The sequence below is a fragment of the Suncus etruscus genome, chromosome 2 (genome assembly GCF_024139225.1).
Source record: "Suncus etruscus isolate mSunEtr1 chromosome 2, mSunEtr1.pri.cur, whole genome shotgun sequence".
In the NCBI taxonomy this organism is placed as follows: domain Eukaryota; kingdom Metazoa; phylum Chordata; class Mammalia; order Eulipotyphla; family Soricidae; genus Suncus; species Suncus etruscus.
In genome coordinates this window covers 32655856-32679907 of record NC_064849.1, presented here as the reverse complement: position 1 = coordinate 32679907, position 24052 = coordinate 32655856, and the positions used below count along the sequence as shown (strand labels likewise).

Genomic DNA, 24052 nt, shown 5'->3' with positions numbered 1-24052 from the left:
ATGAGCAAAGAGGCTATGTGGCATGATGAACTCCATTTCCTTTCATCTTTGTGGAGGTGCGGTACCTCCAGACCATCTCCTTTTCAGAGCCCCCCTCTCCCTCCTGAGTTCTCTCCCAGTCCTGCTTTGCTTTGGGGTGAGACAATCTGCATGTGACACACTGTCCCCCGCAATAGTGAGGTACCCCAGTTAACCTGTTACTCTTGACTTTGTCCTCTGATCTGAGGATGTGGGCAGGAGAGATGAGGGAAGTGGGTGTGATGAAAGGGAGGGTGACAGAATGGGGGTGATGGAGGCAAAGAGGTGAAGGAGGCAAGGAGGGAAGCAAGGATCTTCCCCAGCCCAGGTGGTCATGTGTTTTATGCCTCTGCTTTTGGGATACAGGGCTTTGGCTCATGGGCACCTGAGGCTATGATCCTCCTAATCAGTGGATAGTGAATGTTGGGCAGAGGCTCACTAGTGGATTGGGCATACAGATAGTAAAGGCCACAGCGCTTACACCAGCCATTAGCCAAGTACAGTGCCTGCTTCACCTGTGACATTTGATCCCATACGAGTTGGGTGAAAAGCGTGGCAACAGGAAGTAAAGTTTAACACATAACACCCCCAAATTAACTCAAGATTGGGGACAGTACAGAGACAGTACAGTAGGTAAGGCACTTGGTTGCATGTGGTTAACCTAAGTTTGATTTCAAGCATTCAATATGGTTCCCTGAGCACTGGTATGGCCAAAAACAAAAACCCAAGAAAGATCAGCTACCCCATAAATTCAGCATGTTGCTGTTAGTGTCTGCCTGTGTGGCCTTTTTCGTGGAAAAGGGACCTCGAGGAAAAAGCTGAAGAAGCCCTGATAAGTTTGCTCACAACAGTGGTTTTCTATTTGTGAGGAAGAATGTTAACACTTGTGCCAGGGTTTGAAATAGGGTCACACATGCTAGACAAGCAGCCGCACTTTTAATACACTCTGGCCCCAAGGGGCTTTCACTCAAACCCTACTCCTTCCTCACCCAGCACATCCCCAAGCTGCCCACCCCATCCTTGTGTGCACTTTGTCTAGTCGCACTCTTGATGTGTCGTTTCCTCCGGGCACAACTCTGGAGACAGCACCTTCATTCCCACTGAACTGTAGTCAGATGGACACACATGTCCATCTTATACTTGCTCAGTCATACTGGTTCATACTCATTCCTGGAATTGTGTGGCATGCTGGAAGGGAGCCCTAGAGAATACAGAGGCTTGATTGGGTTCAGGGCCACACAGTTGATTCGTGCTCAGTCCAAGGACCATGTTTACAGTTGTGAAGAAAGGCTGGTGGCAAAGTACTGGGCCTGCTGCCGCTGCCGCTCAATAGTAAAGGACTTCACCTGAGCACAGAGCCTGAAGTGACCTGAAGTGACCTGTGGACCTAAAACCAAACACACAAGTGTAGTCAGGACTTAGCAAGGCAGGGTGATGTTTGTTAAACCCTTTCAGTTTCTGGTGTACTGTGGACCGTTTCCTCACACAGATATCCACATAAACCTGTGGCTGGGGCAGCAAAACCTTTCAAGATGAGCCAGGTGCTGAGGTGTATTGATCCGAGCCTGGGAGGACTGCACACCCCATTCTCCTGGAACCCAGTCCATTTCCATCCCATGCCTGTCCTGGGAGGAGAACAGCTTTGAAGATGTGGGTACAGGAAAGGTGGAGGTTGGGAGATGGGAAGGGCTTATGAAACTAATCTTGCCATGGAAACAATAGTCTTAGTTATTGAACACTGATTTATATCTTGTTTTCTTTTATGGGGGAAAGGAATTTGGGCCACACCTCCATGTGCTCAGGGATCACTTGTGAGGGACCAAGTGTGGGGCTTAAATCAGGGTCAGTCACATGCAAGGTAAGTGCCTTAACTCCTATGCCATCTCTCCGCATGGTGGTTTTGCTGGATAGCAACAAAGGACTGGAACTGACATTTTCTTTGCACCCCAGAAAAGGTGCTGACTTAACTTACAAAGTTAACTTACGAAGCTTTGGGCTTGCATGTCAGGTTTTGGGCAAAGTACTGGGCCTGCCACCTCTGCTCAATAGTAAAGAACTTCAGCTGAGCTCAGAGCCTGAAGTAATCTGATGGCTGAGGTTTGGGAATGTTGTCATCTGCGTGTAGTCAATGAAATGCTTGTTGGGAGGGCCAAGTGAGCAAGGAGGGCATTTGCACAAAGCAAGCCAAGGGTTGACCCCTGGCACCCTATATGGTCCCCCAACCCCTGCCAGAAGTAATTCCTAAGCACAGCGCGGTGTGGCCCCAAAACAAGGGAGAAGTTGAGTAGGTTGTCACTATTTCCATTTGCTTCATTCATTCTATATTGATCCAAACAAAGTGACTTTGAATGAACCCTCATGAAGGGGTGACACTGAAAGGAAAAGTAGGGAGTGGAGAGGTGATCAACTCTCATGATTCCCCACCCCATCTGGGGCCCGTTGGCAAATTCAATGAATGTAACAATCCTGTATTCCAGGGTTGAAAAGAGGCTGACTCTATGCAGGATATGTAGGCCCCTTCACACCCCATTACCCCTCTCTGTCCAACCCACCCACCCAGCTGCTAAGGTAAAGGGAGAAGAGGAAGGCAGGGGGCAATGAGTGGATGCTCTGCAGAAGGGAAGGCCAGAGTAGGGCTTCAGTCCCTGGCCACCCCACCTCGACCTTAGTGTGTGTGGGCACCCTGACCTCCGTAGCCCTACATTCATCTTCACTGGGGCCTCCTTCCGTGAACTGGTTCACCAATTGTAGTCACCTGTGTTTCATTCTTCAGTCATTCCTGATTTTCCTTTCCCCCTCATACCCTTCTTGAGTTATAAAAACCCACCCAAGCTTGATTAGGGAGCCACATAGGTTTGATTAACATTTAAGTGCTCTTAGTCCTGCCCCTCAGGTGATTTACCTCTATTATGGCTAGTAAATGTAATGGTTAGTAAAAGTGGCAGGGAAAGCAGCTCAGCCAATTCAGCTTGGCTGGCTCAGATCAATTGTAAAATAAACGGTCAAAAAAAAATCTCAGAGGTGGTGAGTTCAACCCACGTACCATATCTTTAACCCCAGGCAGATGTGTCTGAAGAAGCAGGGTAACGGCAAAGAAATAAGCCAAGCCAGTCAGGAGAGAGCTGGGGAGTCAGTGTCTGGTGGTACCTCTGAATGCCCAGTCTGAACTGACTTTTATTTCAATATCCATCCACCAAGAAGGTCAAGAGTGAGACAAAAGTACTGGTCAGTGGGTTTTTTCATATCAAAGGAAGAGATTTAAAGAAGGAGAAAGTTGGGAGAAAGCCTTTGTGTTGGGTTAAAGCTGTCATCATACATCCCTTGACTGTTTCTTGTGCAACATCCCAGGTTTTGCAAGAACATGAATATGTGAATACTTCGAACTACAGGCAGAACCCTACAAAGATCATTACGAATTTTTTTTATTATAATGTGATTTACCAAGTTGCCATAATAGTCATTTCAGGTGTAAGTATTCAAATGCTAATTCCACCACCATTGTGACCTTCTTTTCACCAGTGTCCAATTTCTCATGCAACACGCTAGCCTGCCCCTTTGTGGGCACAAACAAATTTACTTCATTCGTTGCAACACAAAGGCAAATGGAATTATCAAAACATCAGTATTGGTCAATTTGAAATGATTGTTGTATCTCTTCATGACGTTACTAAAAACAATGTCTAAGAATTTACTGGGCTGTGGTCAGTGCTAGTTGAGTCTTCTGTGTTGCTGTTTAGGCTCAGTAATCTCAGTAGACTTCTGTGTAACTTTCCCATCAGATTCCCTGTGATCCTTCTGAACTGACACTACTTTAAGATATTGAGGTGTTGGGGCCGCCGCGGTGGCGCTATAGTGTCTGTCTGCCTTGCCAGCACTAGCCTAGGATGGACCTCGGTTCGATCCCCCGGCATCCCATATGGTCCCCCAAGCCAGGAGCGACTTCTGAGCGCATAGCCAGGAGTAACCAACCCCTGAGCGTCGCCGAGTGTGGCCCAAAAACCAAAAAAAAAAAAGATTGAGGTGTTGTGTGGACATTTATGGCCATCCCAGTCCCTGGAGCTGGGCCATCTCTGTAGGAGGGTGTGGGGTGTGTCTGTGGACTGCTGTGGTTCAAACAGAAAGAGGAATCTGTTCCCACCTCTTCTTAGAAGATTCCGAAGGGATCAGCCCAGATCAGACTACCTGGGAAGAGTTGGCAGCCATCATTTTGTTTTGGAACTTGATATAACTGTGAATTCTCTGAATGAGGCAACATTTGCCCTTTTGGTCAAAAGAGAGCTGGGTCTGCCTGAGTCCTCTACCCAGAGAAGCTCCAGTGGGGAGGGGAACTTGGAGAGGGAACACTGGTGACAAATCACTTTGCAGTCTGTGTGTGGTGTGATGGGAATCCACCCAAGGATTTGCTGCTTCAAAACTTTCACCACCACCTGGGGAGAGATAGTCTATATTTCTTCACCCCTTCGCATAGAGTTGTTACTGAAGAAGGTGCTTTCTTTCCCCCTCAAAACTCGTCAGGGTTCTCCAATTGCCTTCTCAGAAGGGCTGGGAACAGATTTCCCTTTCTGTATGAACCACAGCAGTCCACCCCCACACCCCCACACTCTCCTATGGAGATGGCCCAGTGAACTTTATCAAACTGCCAAGCCACTAAATTTGTTTCAGATCTATAGAACCTGGATTGGAATGGCCACACCTTAACCATTCCCCCCAACAGACAGACAGACAGACAGACAGACAGACACACACACACACACACACACACACACACACACACACACACACACACACACGTCTCCAGTTGCCTTCTAGATTGGTCCTTTTTGTTTGTTTAATGTATTGAGTCACCGTGAGATATAGTTATACAAAGTTGTTAATGATGAGTTTCAGTCCTACAATACATCCATTCTTTCTCCAGTGTCCACTTCCACCATGGTCCTCAGTTTCTCTCCCTCCCCACAGCTTGCCTCTGGCAGACATTTCCTTTTTTCCTTTTAAGCATGTGGTTTGCAACACTTACTGAAAGGGTGTCATGAATGTCACTTTACCTATTTTCTTTTTTTTTTTTTTTTTTTTGGTTTTTGGGCCACACCCGGTAACGCTCAGGGGTTACTCCTGGCTATGTGCTCAGAAGTTGCTCCTGGCTTGGGGGACCATATGGGACACCGGGGGATCGAACCGCAGTCCGTCCAAGGCTAGCGCAGGCAAGGCAGGCACCTTACCTTTAGCGCCACCGCCCGGCCCCCACTTTACCTATTTTCAACACCCAGTTCTTGTCCTAGTGATCGCTTTCCTCCTATAGTTATCACTACCCATCCTGGATTGCTCCTTGAACTTACTGGGTTTTGCTCAACCTCCTGACTCATTTGAGATGCAGAAACTTGGGTCCTTCTAGGAATGGATGATCTAGAGAACTCTAATTTCCCAGATTCTCACCTCACCTCAGAGAATATTCACTGGGTTTGTGTAGAGTAGGGGCTGCATTTGGTAGACACTGGTCAGTGCTCACCAGTTACTTTCTGGCTCTTAACTCAGGTATCACTCCTTGTGGGCTCAGAGGATCTTATGACATGCTAAACCCAGGTTGGCTGCTTGTAAGCTCTGGCCCCAGCAGTATCCTTTTCTTATTTTTTTTAAATAAAATCTTTATTTAAGCACCATGATTACAAGCATGATTGCAGTTGGGTTTCAGTCATAAACAATACCCCCCCCCTTCGCCAGTGCAACATTCCCATCACCAATGCCCCTCCTCCATACTCCCACACCCCTGCCTGTATTCAAGACAGGCATTCTATTTCTCTCATTAACATTGTCATGCTAGTTGTTAGTGTATTTATTATCGGTAACCCTTTTAAAAAAAAACAAAAACTTAGCAACAATCCAGCTGAGTAAACATTGTGATCTTTGTTCAATGGTACTTAGGTCTAAATGAAGTCAACTGATACAAAGATAAATATGGTTCACAGAGCATTGCATGCTAAGTGAAAGAATCCAGAAAGGTGTTACTTTTTATTGTTTGTTTTTTGGGTCACAATTTGCGGAGCTAGGGGTTACTCCTGGCTCTGCGCTCAGAAGTCGCTCCTGGCAGGCTTGGGGGGACCATATGGGATGCCGGGATTCGAACCAGGATCTGTACTGTGTTGGCCGCACGCAAGGCCTTACCACTGTGCTATAGCTCCGGTCCTAAGGCTGTGTACTTTATATGCTTTTTTGGGGGGGAGTGGCAGGGGGTTGGGCCACACCGGCTGTGCTCAGGGGCTGGCTCTGCACTCAGGAATCACTTCTGGTGGGCTCAGGAAAACAATATAGGATGCCGGAGATTCCAACCTGGGTTGGACACGTTCAAGGCAATACCCTACTTGTACTATTGCACCAGTCACATATTTTCTGTTTTGTTTTGCCAGCACCACAATAACAAAAACACCAAAGAGCTTTTTTTTTTTGGTTTATTTTGGTTCTTTCAGATCACTCATACGGGTATTTAGGGGTTGCACCTGGCTGTGCACTCATGTCACTGCTGTTGCTGCTTGGGGAATCATATGTGGATCTGTCTAACCAGGGTTAGCAGCAAGCAAGGCATATGCCCTAACTCTTGTACTATCACTTCTACCCTATCACTTATTTTTGTTTCTCTTTAATAAAGCAGTACTTTCTGGGCTGAAGAGATAGTACTGAGGTGGGGTGCTTGCCCTGCATGCAGCCTACCCCAGGGTTCAATTTCTGGCATTGCTAGGGTGCTCCATACACAACTACAAGTGAACTCTGAGCACAGCCAGGAGTAAGCCCTCAGCACCACCAAATGGGACACCAAAAAACAAAAGCCAATCAACCAATAAACAACCCCCCCCCCAAATGTACTTTATTTTATCATAAAAACAAGCCTTTTTGTAAAAACCCATGTTGTTTTCATTCTGCTGCCTGGTTGCAGTAAAGTCCTTGGGTTCAAGACAGGATGCCTTCGTTATTCAAGTATCAGGAGAATGACTCCCTTTCTCAGGAAATAGTGTTGGGTGGGGGGGGAACACTTCATCTCCAGCCTTTTGGGGGGACGCAGACACAACAGAGAACAAAAGAGTCAGTTATGTGCTTTTCCAAAGAAGTTTGGAGGATGAGATATTTTGACAAAATCGATGGCAGAGGCCTCAATTCTCTGCTCAGTGTGTGAATTTTCTTGGGGAAGGGAGACAGGATGCTGGGCGGGGGAGTGGTGTAGACAAAATGACTGTTGGGAATGATGAATGCAAGATGATCAGTCATTATGGACAGAGATAAAACACAGTGGATTCAATCAACAGCCCACATATTAATTCCCCAAGCTCCACCAGAAATGATTCCTAAGCACAGCCAGGTTGTGTCCCCAAAACAACAAACAAAAACAAAAGAAACCAAAAAAATTTATCAGTTGTTTTCTCATTGAAATCGTATTTGGGACTTCCCTTCAAAAACTCAAAACTGGAGCCAGAACACTTAGCACATTGGCCTTGCATGTGGCCAATCTGGATTCGATCTCCGGCGGCCCTTATAAGTCCCCTGAGCCTGCAAGGTGTGATTTCTGAGTGCAGAGCTAGGAGTAACCCCTAAGCGTTGCTGGACATGGCCCCCAAACTGAAAACAAACAAACTCAAAAACTATAACATGCTGCCACATAGCTAGGCTTCTGCAAGGAGAATCATTCTCCTGGCCCAGTTCATTTGTTCATTTGTCCCAGTTTTCATGCCTCCACTTCTTTGGTTTCTGATCAAGACCAGCTTCCCTCACACCACTGGGCTACTGGTGTTTGGGAGGAAGACACAGGCTCAGAGCCAAACTCCAAGTAGAATAGAAGAGAAAACTGGGCTATGGCAAACCTCTGGGTGGGGAGTGGCCACTCCATCGTGGCTGTCAGAGAAGGTAGGTGCTGTATTCCTGGGCAGGAGTGCAGAACTTTAGAACTGGGGAGATGGAATCATGGACTGGCAGGGCTTACTCCTGGTTCTGTATTCAGGGATCTCTTCTGGTGGGGTTTGGAGGACCATGTGGGGTACTTGGGATACAACCAGCATCAAAGGCAAGTTACCTGCTCTGCCCTATACTATCTCTGAGCACTGCCAGGTATTGCCCCCAAATAATAACAAAAAAAGAAAGAAGCAAGGATTGCCATTGTGTTCTTGGTATTTCCAAGAAGGAGTTTCTGAGACTCAGAAGGCAAAACAGACATTTGTTAGAGAAATAAATGTACCAGCTGCTCTCAGGATGACAGTGGAGTGTCTGAGGGAGAAGCATCCTCAAAATAATCTAATATTGGGGCTGGAGAGATAGCATGGAGGTAAGGCCTTTCATGCAGGAGGTCATCGGTTCGAATCCGGTGTCCCATATGGTCCCCTGTGCCTGCCAGGAGCAATTTCTGAGCACGGAGCCAGGAATAACCCCTGAGCACTGCCGGTGTGACCCAAAAACCACAAAAAAAAAAAGTCTAATATTTTCTTTCTGTGCCCCAACTTTTCTTGTTCCTCTGGTTCTATCCTTTCTCTGCCTCTTTGCTTTTTAGAATTGGGTGGAGTTTTATCTTATTCAGGATCAGGTTAACACCTTCGTGAGGCTTAGTCAGGAGAGAAACTAGACCATGTACGACAGTGCTGGCAGCTAGCTGAATCCATCTCTGCACATTGGTTATTTATGGTGTCTCTCCTCACCAACCTATTTCTTTTTTTTTTTTTTTTGGGGGGGGGGGCCACACCCGGCGGTGCTCCGGGTTTACTCCTGGCTGTCTGCTCAGAAATAGCTCCTGGCAGGCACGGGGGACCATGTGGGACACCGGGATTTAAACCAATCACCTTTGGTCCTGGATCGGCTGCTTGCAAGGCAAACGCCGCTGTGCTATCTCTCCGGGGCCCCACCAACCTATTTCTTATCTGGCTTTAGTCATTGATTTTGTGTGTGTGTGTGTGTGTGTGTGTGTGTTTGGGCCACACCCGGCGGTGCTCAGGGGTTACTCCTGGCTGTCTGCTCAGAAATAGCTCCTGGCAGGCACGGGGGACCATATGGACACCGGGATTCGAACCAACCACCTTTTGGTCCTGTAGCACTGCTGTGCTATCTCTCTGTAGCCCTAGTCATTGATTTTTGGGCCACACCTGAAGGCGCTCTGTGCTTACTCCAGGCTCCCTCTGAGGTGTGGGGGAACTAAAACTGAGTTGATCGCATGCCATGGGAAGCTTAGCCTACTGGACTCTCCCCGTCTCCTCCTAACTTTATTTAATTAATAAAATTTATTTTTGATTGCTTTTTGGGCCATACCTGGTGGTACTCAGTGCCTACTTCTGGTTCTGTGCTCAGAGATCACTCTTAGGGCTTAGGGAACCCTATTTTGTGCTGAGGATCAAACTAGAGTCACCTGTGTGTAAGGCAAGCACCTTAACCCTGGTATTTTCTTTTACCACAGCACTGGTATTTAGAGGAAAGTCCCTGCCTTCTGCACCAGAAGTTCAGTAGTTCACTGAGCACCCCTAAAAGTGGCCCATGGAACAGGAATAGGGAACAGGTTTTTTTTTGTTTTTGTTTTTGTTTTTTTGTTTTAGGGTCACACCCAGCAGTGCTCAGGAGTTACTCCTGGCTCTACACTCAGAAATCGCTCCTGGCAGGCTCGGGGAAACCATATGGATGCTGGGATTTGAACCACTGGGTCCCTTCTGCATTCTTTTTTTTTTTTTTTTTTGGTTTTTGGTTTTTGGGTCACACCCGGCGGTGCTCAGGGATTACTCCTGGCTGTCTGCTTAGAAATAGCTCCTGGCAGGCATGGGGGACCACATGGGACACCGGGATTCGAACCAACCACCTTTGGTCCTGGATCGGCTGCTTGCAAGGCAAATGCTGCTGTGCTATCTCTCCGGGCCCTGTCCTTCTGCATTCAAGGCAAACGCCTAACTTCCATTCTCTCCCGGTCCCGGGAACAGGTTTTTTTAACGTTGTGCCTGGGCAATGCAGAACAAAGTTTATCACATTATTAAACAATTTTGGGGGGGAATGACCATAGGATGGTCATGTTATGGGATCTATTCTAGCATTTGGGGACCCTGCAATAAAGGGATGGGGGCCGGGGGCTCCTAACCCTTTTGCATCTGCTCCCTTACCTTGCATGTGAATTTTTTCAAGGTTGAAGATTTGAGTAATTTCACTTTGGTGTGCTTTACCATATAACTAAATTTCTTTCAAAGCAATGATAATTTAAATGATCTACTTTCAAGTGGTTTATTTATTTATTCTGGGTTTTTGGGCTACACCTTGGTAACACTCAGGGGTTACTCCCTGGCTATGCGCTCAAAAAATCGCTCCTGACTTGGGGGACCATATGGGATGCCCAGGGGATCAAACCCGTGGTCTGCCCCAGGTTAGTGTGCAAGGCAAACGCCACCCCCCACCACTTGCGCCACCGCTCTGGCCTTCAATTTTGTCTTTTTGATTTGAGACCATATCTGATATTTTTCAGGGTCTGTTCTCAACTCTGTATTGGGGAAAGGGATCATGTATGTGAGAATGGAACCAAGGGCATTTACTTGACAAGTCTAGTCTAGACTCTAACCCTCTGTTTTGTTTTTTTTTGGTTTTTTTGGGCCACAACCCGATAACGCTCAGAGGTTTACTCCTGGCTATGCGCACAAAGTCACTCCTGGCTTGGGGGACCATATGGGATCGCCGGGGGATCGAACCACGGTTCGTCCCTAGGCTAAGCGTTGGGCAAGGCAGACACCTTACCCTCTAGCGCTACTGCACTGGCCAACACACACTGTAAACCTCTTGAGCATCTCCCTTGGTTCCTATTTTTTACCTATCCTTTTTTTGATTTTTGGAGTGGTCAGAGCTTCCTCTAAGCTTTGAGCTTAGGGATCACTCCTGAAGTGCTAAGAAACTGATCCTGGTTGGCTACATGCAAGGCACATACCCCTACCCCTCTATAACTATATCTCCATGTCCTGGGCCTTTCTTAGTCAAAAACTATCCTCTGGAAATAATTATATATTAGTTGATACAGACCTCTCTCTCTCTCTCTCTCTCTCTCTCTCTCCTCTCCTCTCTCTCTCTCTCTCTCTCTCCTTTGGGGGGGTCACACCCGGCAGCACTCAGGGGTTACTCCTGGCTCTATGCTCAGAAATTGCCCTGGCAGGCACAGGGGACCAATGTGGGATGCTGGGATTCGAAACCACCATCCTTCTGCATGAAAGGCAAAATGCCTTACCTCCATGCTATCTCTTCTTTTTTTTTTTTTTTTGTGGTTTTTTGGGTCACACCCCGGCAGTGCTCAGGGGTTATTCCTGGCTCCAGGCTCAGAAATTGCTCCTGGCAGGCACAGGGGACCATATGGGGCGCCGGGATTCGAACCGTGACCTCCCTGCATGAAAGGCAAAACGCCTTATTTCCATGCTATCTCTCCGGCCCCCCATGCTATCTCTTCTATGTCTCCTATCTCTCCGGCCTCTCTCTCTCTCCCATCTCTCCGGTCTCTCTCTCTCTCTCTCTCTCTCTCTCTCTCTCTCTCTCTCTCTCTCTCTCACAGAGATCTCTCTCCCTCTCTCTCCTATCTCCATCCCTTTCTGTAGTATGTCTGATTTTTGTTTTGTTTTGTGTTTCTGGACTCTGCATTCAGAAATCGATCCTGGCAGGCTCGCAGGACCAAAATGGGACCACCACCGAAGATCGAACCCGAGTCAGCCTCGTGCAAGGCAAAAAAAAAAAAAAAAAAAAAAATCCTTACCCGTTGTCCTATCCTCCCATAGGCCAATGTCTTGTTTTCTTAATCTTCAGGGCGCCCTGGCTTTAGGTGGGGTTGGACTCCCGCAGGCAACTTTGCAAGGCAGGCACCCTACCCGCTGAGCATCGCTATAAGCCCCTGCAAGGCAGTTGTTTTGTTCCTTGCTCTTTTTTTTCCTGGGCACACCCGGCAGGCACTCAAGGGTTTTTACTTCTGGCTCTGAGCCCAAGGTCTATAAGTGCTGCTAGGGATCAAACCTGGGTGGGCCCAATGCAAGGCAAACACTTTGACCTTTTTATTATCTCCCAGCCAGGACAGATAGATTTTTTTTTCCTCATTTCTCTCTTCCGGATCAGCTCTCTCCTTCCCCCTAAAGTCAATCTTGGGGCCTTTAGGAAAAATCTGGGGATAACCCTCAGTCTCCTGGTCTTTTGCTTCGGAAGTTGGCTTTGGGTGGTGCGGGGGATGGGCAGAACACCAGCTTCCCGGGCAAGGGCCACTGTCACCAGGTACAGAATCTAGCTTTGAAAGCCTTCTGGAAAGTTTCCAGAAAGTTCTCTGACTTTCTGCCCAGATCTAAGCAAACGAAACTTCAGGTCCTCCACCGTTCTCCAAAGTGCCCAGTGGTGACTGAGGCCCAGTCCCCGCTTCCAGACCCGACCTCGGGCCCCAGGGACCAGGACACCGCAGCCAGAGAAGGGGGACGTAACAACCCTCAGGAAAGGGCGCAGCAGGGTTGCCCGGCCAAGTCGCGCCCGCCCTCCACCCGGCGCCCCCGCGTCCTGGTACCCGCCCCCAAGTGGCCCGCCTCCCGCGGGGTTGGGGCGCTCAGCTCGCCCTTGCTTTCCAAAAAGCCATTGGCTGCTCTGTGCTGCTCCAGGCTGCTCCGGCAGCTGCTGGGGACGCGGGTGGTAGGCTCTGGCCTCTGCCCACCTGGATCCAGGACCCAAGGCCGCGATGCCCGCAGCTCTCCCGGAGGGCAGAGGCGGCAGAACCTCCGCCTGGCCACCCCGAAACATTCGGAGCCTAATGTGAGCTGCCAGGCCCCGGACCGCTGCGCTTCCTTTATCAGCTCTTCGTGAAAGGCTACCTTCTGCATCTGCCCAAAACTGCAGGTGACCCCGGGGTGCAGAGGGATTTGGGCTCCCAGAGTGGGAAATGGGAAAAGGAAGGTGGGGCAAGGGAGGGACGCTAGACTTTTTAATTCGGGGACTGATAAAAGACGCTGCTAGGAAGGTGGAGGTCCAGAGGCGGAGTCCCACTGAATGGAAATAAACTTCAGGGGGAGGCAGGGCATTAATCTTGAAGCAAAAGGAAGGGTGGCTGGGGACCACAGGGCCAGCTTGAAAGGAAAGCTGATAGAGTATAGGGCTGATGCGAAGGTGCACTGCCCTGGATGCACCCTGTTCAAGAAGCACTCTGCAATCAGTTTGTCGGCTGGCTACTGGCCACAGTCTTCACTCAAGGAGTGACAAGGAGCCAGCCCATGGGTAAATCACAGGAGAATTTTCCTTTAGGACTGTGGGTGGGGAATGTTCTTGTTCCTGGGAGTGGAAAGCCCAGCCAGATCAGAGACATTCAGAACAAAGTATCTGTTATCTATTTTTGTTTTTCGGGTAGGCACACCCTGGAGGGGCTCAGGGTTTACCTCTGGTTCTGAGCTCACCGGATTACTCCTGGGAGGGATATAGAGATCCTCTGGGGGGTGCCGGTACAGAACCCAGGTTAGCCTTGTGTAGGCGGGCACCTTATTAGCTCTAATTCACAAGGTGTATTTTTGTTATGAATAAATCATTTGTCTCCGAGTCAGGGAGTTAACTAAACTGTCAGGGCTTGCATAGGACTGATAGTTGAATCAGTCCCCAGGAACTCATACTCCCACTTCCAGCACCATTGGGGGATAGCCGGGGAGTCCCTACTCTGCTGGCCAGGAGCCCTACTAGGGTGGCCTTTGGTGGTCGGTCAGCACCTGTGAGAAGGATGATACCAAGGATTCAACTCTACATGAAGACCCAGTCCTAATTCCCTAAGCCTACACGAAAAGAGGGAGGAAGAAGAAGGAGGAGGAGGAAGAGGAGGAGATGATCTGTGTTCTTTAAAAAGGGGCTTCTCAGTGGACAAGATAGGGTGAATCCTGTACTCAGTCTGTCTTCTCCATAAGTTGGTTTACCATGCAATCATATTCTGCTCTGTGCTGAGGTTCAGCGAGATCACAAACCTTAGACTGTATATGCTACTTTTGAGAGGATCTGTTAGGTAAGAAAGAAAACATGTCAATGTATGGCTAGTCAATCTCAGAAAGTGGAAAGAGAAACAAGGAGCTGGACCTTTGATTCCCTGTGAAGGAAAGCGTACTTGGAGAAGGTTCTGGAAGGCCAGAGGAAGGGCATGGTTCCTGTGAAAGCTCATGGTAGGGGGATTTTTTTTTACTGTTGCTTTTTGGCTTTGGGACCATATGTGGCTTTGTCTCAGGAGTTGCTCCTATGTGGTGCTGGGAATCAGGGTGGGAGCTTGTCGGCAAGTACCCCCCCTGCCACTATACTTAACCTTCGGCTTCCATGGGTGCACTTTCTGAGCAGGCCTGGATTGATAGAGGCACAGTTCAGCAGCTAGCTCAAGAGGGCCAGATTGGAGCAGGAAGTAAACAGGAACACAGATAAAATCATAGATGTTATTATTTCCCACAGTTCCCCCGAGAGAAAGCCCCAACTGGGCTTTCCATGGGTCAATCCTGAAGAGGTGCTGGGGAACCCTATGGAAGTGCTAGAGACTGAACTGGATTGGCTACAAGCAAAGAAACTGCCTTAATCCCATACTTTCCAATACACCTACATTTGCCTTTCCTGGGGCTTTCTACATCCTAGAGTTTGTGAAAAGATCATAGGTATTCAAAAAGGTATTTATTTTATTTGCTTTTGGGCACACTCCGGAGTGTTCAGGACTTACTTCTAGTTCTGTGTTCAGAGATCACTCCTAGGCAGCACTCCAGGGACTATCTGTGGTGCCAGGGATCAAACACAGGTTGGCTGTGTTTAGGTGAACTCCTTACCCAATATCCTATCTCCAGTTTCTCAGAGAGGTTTTGAAAATCCCCCTTGACCTGAGCAGGTGACACAAGATGCTGATGCACATACTTTTCAATGCAGAAACCCTTAATCCATTGAGCTCTGGAGCCACCTTGTCCCACAGCACCAGCAGGAGTGATCCCCAGGCACAGAGTTAGGACTAGCCCCTGGGCTATGTGGCACCAAAACTAAGTAGGAAAAAAAGACCACTATTGGGCTGAAGAAATAGTACAGTGGGTAATGTCTTGCATGTGGCTGACCCAAGTTCAATTGCCACCATCCCATATGGTCCTCTGAGAACCTCTAAGTGTGACCCAAAGTCCTCCCTACAAAAAGAAGAGATTATTGGGCCCGGAGAGATAGCACAGCGGTGTTTGCCTTGCAAGCAGCCGATCCAGGACCAAAGGTGGTTGGTTTGAATCCGGTGCCCCATATGGTCCCCCGTGCCTGCCAGGAGCTATTTCTGAGCAGACAGCCAGGAGTAACCCCTGAGCACCGCCAGGTGTGGCCCAAAAAAAAAAAAAAAAAAAAAAAAAAAAAAAGAAGAGATTATTGCTCAAACTTGTTTCTTTAGCCTTTAAGGGAAATGGCTCAAAGATCTGTGGGCCATTTTCTGCTTGCAGGAGCCCTGGGTTCAACCCCTAGCACCTTGGCAATTTGAATTTGAATTTATTTATTTTTTTGGCCACAGCTGGTGGTACTCAGGGCTTACTTACTGCTGGCTCTGTACTCAGTGATCATTACTGGTGGTACTTATGAGACCCTAAGAGGTGCTGGGGATCATACTCTGGTCAGCTACTTGCAAGACAAGTGCCTTATTTGCTATACTATTTTCTCCAGCCCTGATTTTTATTTTTAAATGATTCTTTTTTGTTTGTTTTGTTTTGGGGGCCACTCTTGGCAGTACTCAGAGTGCTCAAGGGTTACTCAGAAATTGCTCCTGGAAGTTCTTGGGGGACCATGTGAGATGACAGAGATAAAGCTCATGAGTCAGTGTGCAAGCCAAGACCTGCTGTGCTATATCTCTATCTCCATTATCCTGATTTTTATTGATCTGCATTTGTTATTGTTTTGTTTTGTATTTTGGGGTAGTATATTTTTTGTTTTAACTAGCAACCTCCTGGTAACCTATAGGACTTTCTCCTAGCTCAGTAATCTCTCTTGCTAAGGTTCAGAGGACTTTATGTGATGCCAGAGATGGAACCCTGGTGGACCATATACAAGAAAAATGCCTTAACCTTTGTACTATATCTGGCTCTTGAGTTGCTTTTATAAGAGTTTTTCAGTTGCCAAACTTCAAAGTAGTGCCCAGCCCCATACTGAGGTTACTAGGCATATGTTTTTTGGGTCACACCCAGCAGTGCTCAGGGGTTACTTCTGGCTCTGCACTCAGAAGTTGCTCTTGGCATGCTCAGGGGACCAAAGGGGATGCTGGGATTTGAACCACCATCTGTTCTGGATCGGCTGCATGCAAGGCAAATGCCTTACCGCTATGCTGTCGCTCCAGCCCCTCTAAGCATATTTTCTGGAGTTTTCTCCATTGGAAAATTGCAGCAGCCAAATTTTCCAATAAGCAGATGTTTCCAGGCATCCCTATACTCATACAGCAAAGCCTAGGACCAAGAAACTCCACTTCAAACCACACAGACTCTGTTCCTATTCTGGAATTCCCCCCAGAAAAAAGATTCCCAGAAGCACCATGCCAATCTCTGTAGCCACATCAATTTCTTTGGAATCCTGCCAGTCAGGCCAATTGTCATGTCATGCTATGGGCCCAGATCTTGTGTGCTTGAAGGAAGAGGGGAGTAATTCCAGCGAAAGCCATCAGAGGGCCAGCATTTAGAGAGCCAGGTCACTGCATGTGTACTTGGTATAGCAGGAGACACGCCTGGCAATGATGGAACTGTCCAGCACTCAGCCACCTCTCCCTCTTCCCAGAGATCTTTGTTGATCTAAAGGCTGGGAGACTCCTGTTAATCTTTCTGGCGTTTTGAAGGAACCCTGTACTCACACAAGTAAGGTCCTACCTGGATTTAAGACCCACCTATGATTTCCCCAGTGAATCCCATATTTCTGTCACTAGTCAGCTCCATGAGGGACTTTGACTCTTGTTCACAGTGCCTGATGTTGAGAGGAGATACCCAAGGACATGTGATGCCTCTCTCACTAACAGGTTTACTGATACTCCAAAACCTACTCGTGGTGAGGAAGACTCTTGAAGAGCTATCTCAAAAAAGGGGTCTGTCACTTTAAGAGCAAAGGGTCCTTTCAATTAGAAACTCCTGCCTTATCAAATTGAGATGCAGTTGCCCTAGGCACATAAGAACCCTGCTGGAATACTGTGGAGGCGAAGAATTATAGATGGAGAGATATTTGTTGTATTGGTGGTTGTATTGAGGGCTGACTCTCTGAACAGTATTTGCTGTAAGACCCTGGCCACCCTTCCTACCTGTTTTGTCCTATTAAGCCAGTAACTGAAAAACCCGTTTGGCTATGGGGCCAAAAAGATAGCACAGCGGTAGGGGGTTTGCCTTGCATGCAGCTGATCCAGGACAAATGGTGGTTCGAATCCCAGCATTCCATATGGTCCCCTGAGCCTGCCAGGAGCAATTTCTGAGTGCAGAGCCAGGAATAACCCCTGAGCGCCTCTGGGTGTGACCAAAAACCAACCCCCTCAAAAGAAAAACCCGTTAGGCTGGAGTTATACAACAGGAGGAAGGCACATTTGTTACAAATGACATTTATTTATTTATTTATTTTGAAACTAGTGGTACTCAGGGCATTATATCAGGAATCACTCCTGGTGAAACTCAGGAGACCATAGGGTGCTTGGGATCAAATCTTAGTCTGCCACGTGAAAAACAAAGGCCCTTCTGCTGTATTATCACTCTGACTCCTAACTGGATTTATCTTTAAAGAAAATTAGGGGCCGGCATGGTGGCGCTAGAGGTAAGGTGTCTGCCTTGCCAGAGCTAGCCTAGGACGGACCGAGGTTCGATCCCCCGGCGTCCCATATGGTCCCCCAAGCCAGGAGCGACTTCTGAGCGCATAGCCAGGAGTAACCTCTGAGCATTACCGGGTGTGGCCCAAAAACAAAAACAAAACAAAACAAAACAAAAAAAACCAAAAACCAAAAAACCAAAAAACAAACAACAAAAAAAAGAAAATAATTAATTTTGGGGGGGTTTTGGGTCACACCCAGCGGTGCTCAGGGGTTATTCCTGACTGTCTGCTCAGAAATAGCTCTTGGCAGGCACAGGGGACCATATGGGACACTGGGATTCAAACCAACCACCTTTGGTCCTGGATCGGCTGCTTGCAAAGCAAACGCCGCTGTGCTATCTCTCCGGGCCCGAAAATAATTAATTTGAGGGTGTAGCCATTCCTTGTGGTGCTCCAGGGCCAGTCTTGGCAGTGCTAAAGGAACCATATGTGGTGCCAGGGATTTGAACCAGGTTCACAGCTGCAGTACATGCAAAGCAAAAGCTTTAACCTCAGGTTTCTCTCTGCCCCACATGGGTAGTGACTGGTTAGGACATGCAGGTGTACAACAGGGCAGGGTGTGGGGGCGTGGAGGGTTTATGTAAGAGAACAAAGTCTAGGCAGGTGACAGAAGCTAGAATATCATGGTAAACAGCATGGGGCCTTGTGTCGTGGGGTGGCGTGGCCTGGAGGAAGAGGTGTTGCAGTGAACAGCTAATCTAGGCCTGCTCTCAGCTCCATGCTCTGGCCTGTCTTCTGGAGTGATTGTGCTGGCTAACTTTTTCTTCACTATTTTCTTGCCAGCAGTTGTTTTCTGTCTATGTAATGGCAGCTGTTCCAGTAGTGTTACAACAGATCATATCATGGTTTTGATTAGTGCCTCCTTGAAAATAAATGAACTTGAGCTTTTTTGTTTTGTTTTGTTTTAATTTTTGGGCCACATTCAGGGTTACTCCTGGCTCTGAGCTCAGAAATTGTTCCTAACAGGCTCGGGAGACCATATGGAATGCCGGGGATCAGACCTGGGCCATCTTCATGCAAGGCAAATGCCCTAACTGCCATATTATCACTCCAGCCCCCCTTGAGCCTTTTTATTCATGTGCCTGCTGACTCTCTATATTGGGAGGTGTTGTGCCACACCCCATAATGCTCAGGAACTAATCCTGACTTTGTACTCAGGAATGACCCCTAGGAGGATTCAGGGGACCATAGGTGGTGCTGGGGATTCAAACCGGGCTTGAGGCTTTGCAAGCACAAAGCAAATAGGCACATGCAAGCAAGTATCTTGTCTTTCAGACTGTCTCTCTGACTCCATCTGTATTTGTTGATTGGGTTTATTTGTTTCTTGAATTGTGTGAGTCCTAATATATTTAGGAAATTAGCCTTTGTCAAACTTAGGATGTGCAGACACTTTCCCTTGGTCAGCAAGCAGCCTACTTGTTTGGGGTGGGGTGGAGGAGCTGGTGATTTGATGTCATCCTATTTAGCTTTTGTCTTTATCTTTTTGGCTTTTGTTTTCCTTGCTGTTGGGAATATTGATAAAGATTCCACAATCTATGTATTGCTATGGGCAGTGTGACCATGGAAACTATTATAATTCCTCAAATTCATGAGCACGCACTATCTTTTTATTAAGTTCATTCAGGGCTGAGGAGAAATTACAGTAGGTAGGGTGCTTTTCTTGCATGCAGCCAAATTGGGTTTGATCCCTGCACCTGAGACGGTCCCCCAAGCCCTACCAGGAATGGGCCCTGAGTGATTCCAGAGTTAGGAGTAAGCTCTGAACATCTTCAAATGTGGCCCCCAAACAAAATAAATACCAAAACAAATAGGTAAAAAAAATAATTAAAAAGAACCTTTTGAGTTTTGTAACAGCTATTCTCATTCTTGTCAACACCTTCTTTCAGTTTAGCTAATACTTCTGAGAGGTGGATATTGTGTTTTCCCAGCATCATGTTACTATAAAGCCTTCTAGAGAATATCTTTTAGTTACCACACTAGACTGGTAACTTTCTCCATCTTTCTCCTTCTCCTCTGGAGCTTTCTTTGTCTCCTCTGGCAGATATTTCCAGATTGTCCAGGGGGTTGAGGCAAAAGTGGATATATGTTTCATGGATGAGAAATTTGAAATTAGATATTAAGGTCTATTAAATAAGCATTTGACCTAGTTCATATTTTTTTGTTTTGTTTTGTTTTTGGGCCACACCCAGTGACACTCAAGGGTTACTCCTGGCTATGTGTTCAGAAATTGTTCCTGGCTTGGGGGACCATATGGGACACCAGGGATTGAACCCAGGTTTGCCCTGGATCACCGAGTGCAAGGCAAATGCCCTACCGCTGTGCTATTGCTCTGTCCCCCCCAAGTTCATTTTAAAATAGGCTTTACAGTGCAGTTCCTCATTAGTATAGTGGTGAGTATCCCTGTCTGTCACTCGGGAGACCAGAGTTCGTTCGCTGACAGGGAGGCACAAAAAATTATTGAAACCCAACTACAAATATGTTTATAATCATGGTGCTTAAATATACTATTAAAAATAAATAAAATAGGTTTTTCAGGAGGAGGAAAGTGGTATAAGAACAGTAGGGGGAGCAGAGAGATAGCATGGGCCTTACATGTAGGACAGTGGGTGGTTTGAATCCTGGCATCCTCTATGGTCCCCGAGCCTGCCAGGATCGATTTCTGAGTGTAGAGCCAAGGAGTAACCCCTGAGTGCTGCTGGGTGTGACCCAAAAACCGAAAAAAAAAAAAAAAAAAGAACAGAACAGTAGGGGAAATACTCATTGTAGTGTTGGCAGCCCCCAACTGCTCGTGGCTTGCTATTATTGGTCACCGAATCTATTCTTTGTAGTGAAAGTTATATTTTCGGCCTGATTTCACCCTTGGTGCGGCTCATCAGCCAGCCTGCCTTCCCGTGAACTTTCCGGGGAGTCTGCCTTCCCGTGAGCCTTCCGTGGAGGTGAGTCGACACGCCCAGAAAGGGAGGAGCCACTGAACTTCGCTGGATCTCAGATGCCAGCACCCTTCTGCCTCTCTACTCTGCTGTCCTGCATTTTCGGCCTGATTTCACCCTTGGTGCGGCTCATCAGCCAGCCTGCCTTCCTGTGAACTTTCCGGGGAGTCTGCCTTCCCGTGAGCCTTCCGTGGAGGTGAGTCGACACGCCCAGAAAGGGAGGAGCCACTGAACTTCGCTGGATCTCAGATGCCAGCACCCTTCTGCCTCTCTACTCTGCTGTCCTGCATTTTTGGCCTGATTTCATCCTGGGTGCGGCCCATCTGCCAGCCTGCCTTCCTGTGAGCCTTCCGTGCAGGTGAGTCGACACGCCCAGAAAGGGAGAAGCCAGAGGAGCACGGTTGCTCCGCTCCCCTTCGCGACGGTGCACAGCATTTAGCCGATGAATACAATCACAACACGTAGAAAAACACGCAGTACTAGTGTGACAATGGGGAAACAACATGGGCCAGTGCCAGACATAGAGAATGAAGATGGCAACTCTGATGACTTGAACATGATCAACCACCTAGTCAGTCTCTCAGATAAGGAGTTTAGAGTTGCAATATGGAACATGTTCAAAGAACTCAAACAAAGTATAGAAGAGAAAACTAAAAAGAATCAGGAGAATATGAAGATAGAAATGAGAAAACTCCAAACGGAAATTTCAGATCAAATAACAGGTCTGAGAAACTCAGTAGATGAATTGAAGAAAAACATGTTTGAGATTTCCCACAGGTTAACAGCAGCTGAGGATAGAATCAGTACACTGGAAGATGAGATACATAACAATTACATACAGCAGAAGAAATTGGAAAAAAGCCTCAAAGCAAATGATCAAACAATGGAAAAATTACTCAAAGAATGGGAACAGATGAAAATAGAAGTCTATGATAAGCTCAACAGAAACAACTTAAGAATCATTGGAGTCCCAGAGACTCAGGAAGAAAATCTCCGGGAAGAATCAACAGTCAAGAACATCATTAAAGAGAAACTACCAGAGATAATGAATACATGTGATCAAATCCTGCATGCCCGAAGAGTGCCAACTAAAAGAGACCCCAGAAAAAACACCCCAAGACACATTCTAGTCACAATGACGAATCCCATAGATAGAGACAGAATTCTGAAAGCAGCAAGATCGAAAAGAGAAATTACATTTAAGGGAACATCCTTGAGATTTACTGCAGACCTGTCACCAGAAACACTCAAGGCCAGAAGGCAGTGGTGGGACATAGTGACAAAACTCAATGAAATAAATGCTTCGCCTAGAATACTGTACCCAGCAAAACTCACTTTTAGGTTTGAAGGAACAATACATAGTTTCACAGACAAACAACAGCTCAAAAACTTCACAGACTCAAAACCATTCTTTTTTTTTTTTTTTTTTTTTTTTTTTTTTTTTTTTTTTTTTTGTGGTTTTTGGGTCACACCCGGCAGTGCTCAGGGGTTACTCCTGGCTCCATGCTCAGAAATTGCTCCTGGCAGGCACGGGGGACCATATGGGACGCTGGGATTCGAACCGATGACCTCTTGCATGAAAGGCAAACGCCTTACCTCCATGCTATCTCTCCAGCCCCTCAAAACCATTCTTAAAAGAAAAACTGAATGGCATACTTTAAGACAAGGCTTACCAACAAACACACCAAACTTTAATATAAAGATGGCACTAACTCCCAGGACAATTCTTTCTCTCAATGTCAATGGACTAAATGCACCAGTTAAGAGACACAGAGTGGCTAAATGGATCAAAAAACTCAATCCAACCTTCTGCTGCCTACAAGAAACGCACCTGAATAGTCAGAACAAACATAGACTCAAAATAAAAGGCTGGAGGAAAATCATCCAAGCAAACAACACCCAAAAAAAAGCAGGAGTGGCCATATTAATATCAGATGATGCAAACTTTATACTTAGGAAAGTAGTAAGGGACAAAGACTGACATTTTGTATTAATCAAGGGATATGTACAGCAGGAAGAAATCACCCTCCTAAACATATATGCACCGAATGAGGGGCCAGCAAAATATTTAATACAACTGTTGACAGATCTGAAAAATAATATCAATAACAACACAATAATTGTGGGAGACCTCAACACGGCATTGTCAACACTAGACAGGTCAACCAGACTGAAACCCAACAAGAATATACTAGACCTGAGGAGAGAAATGGAAGTAAGAGGCCTAGTAGATATATACAGGACACTCCACCCCCAGAAGCCTGGATACACATTTTTCTCTAATGTACATGGGACATTCTCTAGGATAGACTACATGTTAGCACACAAAACATATCTCCATAATATCAAGAGGATAGAAATTTTGCAGGCTGCCTTTGCTGACCACAAAGCCCTGAAATTATATATAAACTACAAAGGGACGCAGAAGAAAAATTTTAACACCTGGAAGTTAAATAGCCTCATACTGAATAATCAGTGGGTCCGAGATGAAATCAAAGAGGAAATCAAAACCTTCCTGAAAACAAATGACAATGGAGACACAATTTATCAGAACCTATGGGACACAGCAAAAGCAGTACTGAGAGGAAATTTATAGCTTTGCAAGCACACATCAGGAAAGAAGAAGGGGCATACCTGAATAGCTTAATGACGCAGCTCATAGAATTAGAAAGTGCTCAACAAAAGGATCCAAAAATAGGGAGGCAGAAGGAAATAACAAAGCTGAGAGCAGAAATCAATGAAGTGGAAACCAGAAAAACCATCCAAAAGATCAACGAAAGTAGAAGTTGGTTCTTTGAAAAAATAAACAAGATTGATAGACCACTGGCAAAACTAACAAAGAAAGAAAGAGAGAGAAACTTGATAACTCGTATTAGGAATGAAAAAGGAGAGATCACTACTGATATGGTAGAGATTCAAAGGGTAATCAGAAACTACTTTGAGAAACTCTATGCCACTAAAAATGAAAACCTGGAAGAAATGGATAAATTTTTGGAATCTTATAATCTTCCACGATTGAATGAAGAGGATGTAGCATATCTAAACACACCCATTACTATTGAGGAAATTAAGAAAGTAATCAAATGTCTGCCCAAAAACAAAAGCCCAGGCCAAGATGGATTTACTAATGAATTCTTTCAAACCTTTCAAGAGGAACTACTACCAATCCTGGCAAGACTCTTTCATGAAATTGAAAAAACAGGAAAACTTCCAAATAGCTTTTATGAAGCCAACATTACCTTGATACCTAAACCAGACAGAGATGCTACGAAAAAAGAAAATTACAGACCAATATCGCTGATGAATGCAGATGC

General features: G+C 46.6%; 1 protein-coding gene across 1 annotated transcript in view; it reads left to right on the top strand.

Moving 5' to 3' along the window:
* LOC126000887 (reticulophagy regulator 2-like) overlaps nt 1-24052 on the top strand; it is a 545054-nt gene that overhangs the window by 46856 nt on the left and 474146 nt on the right. The gene's annotated exons all lie outside the window — the stretch shown is intronic.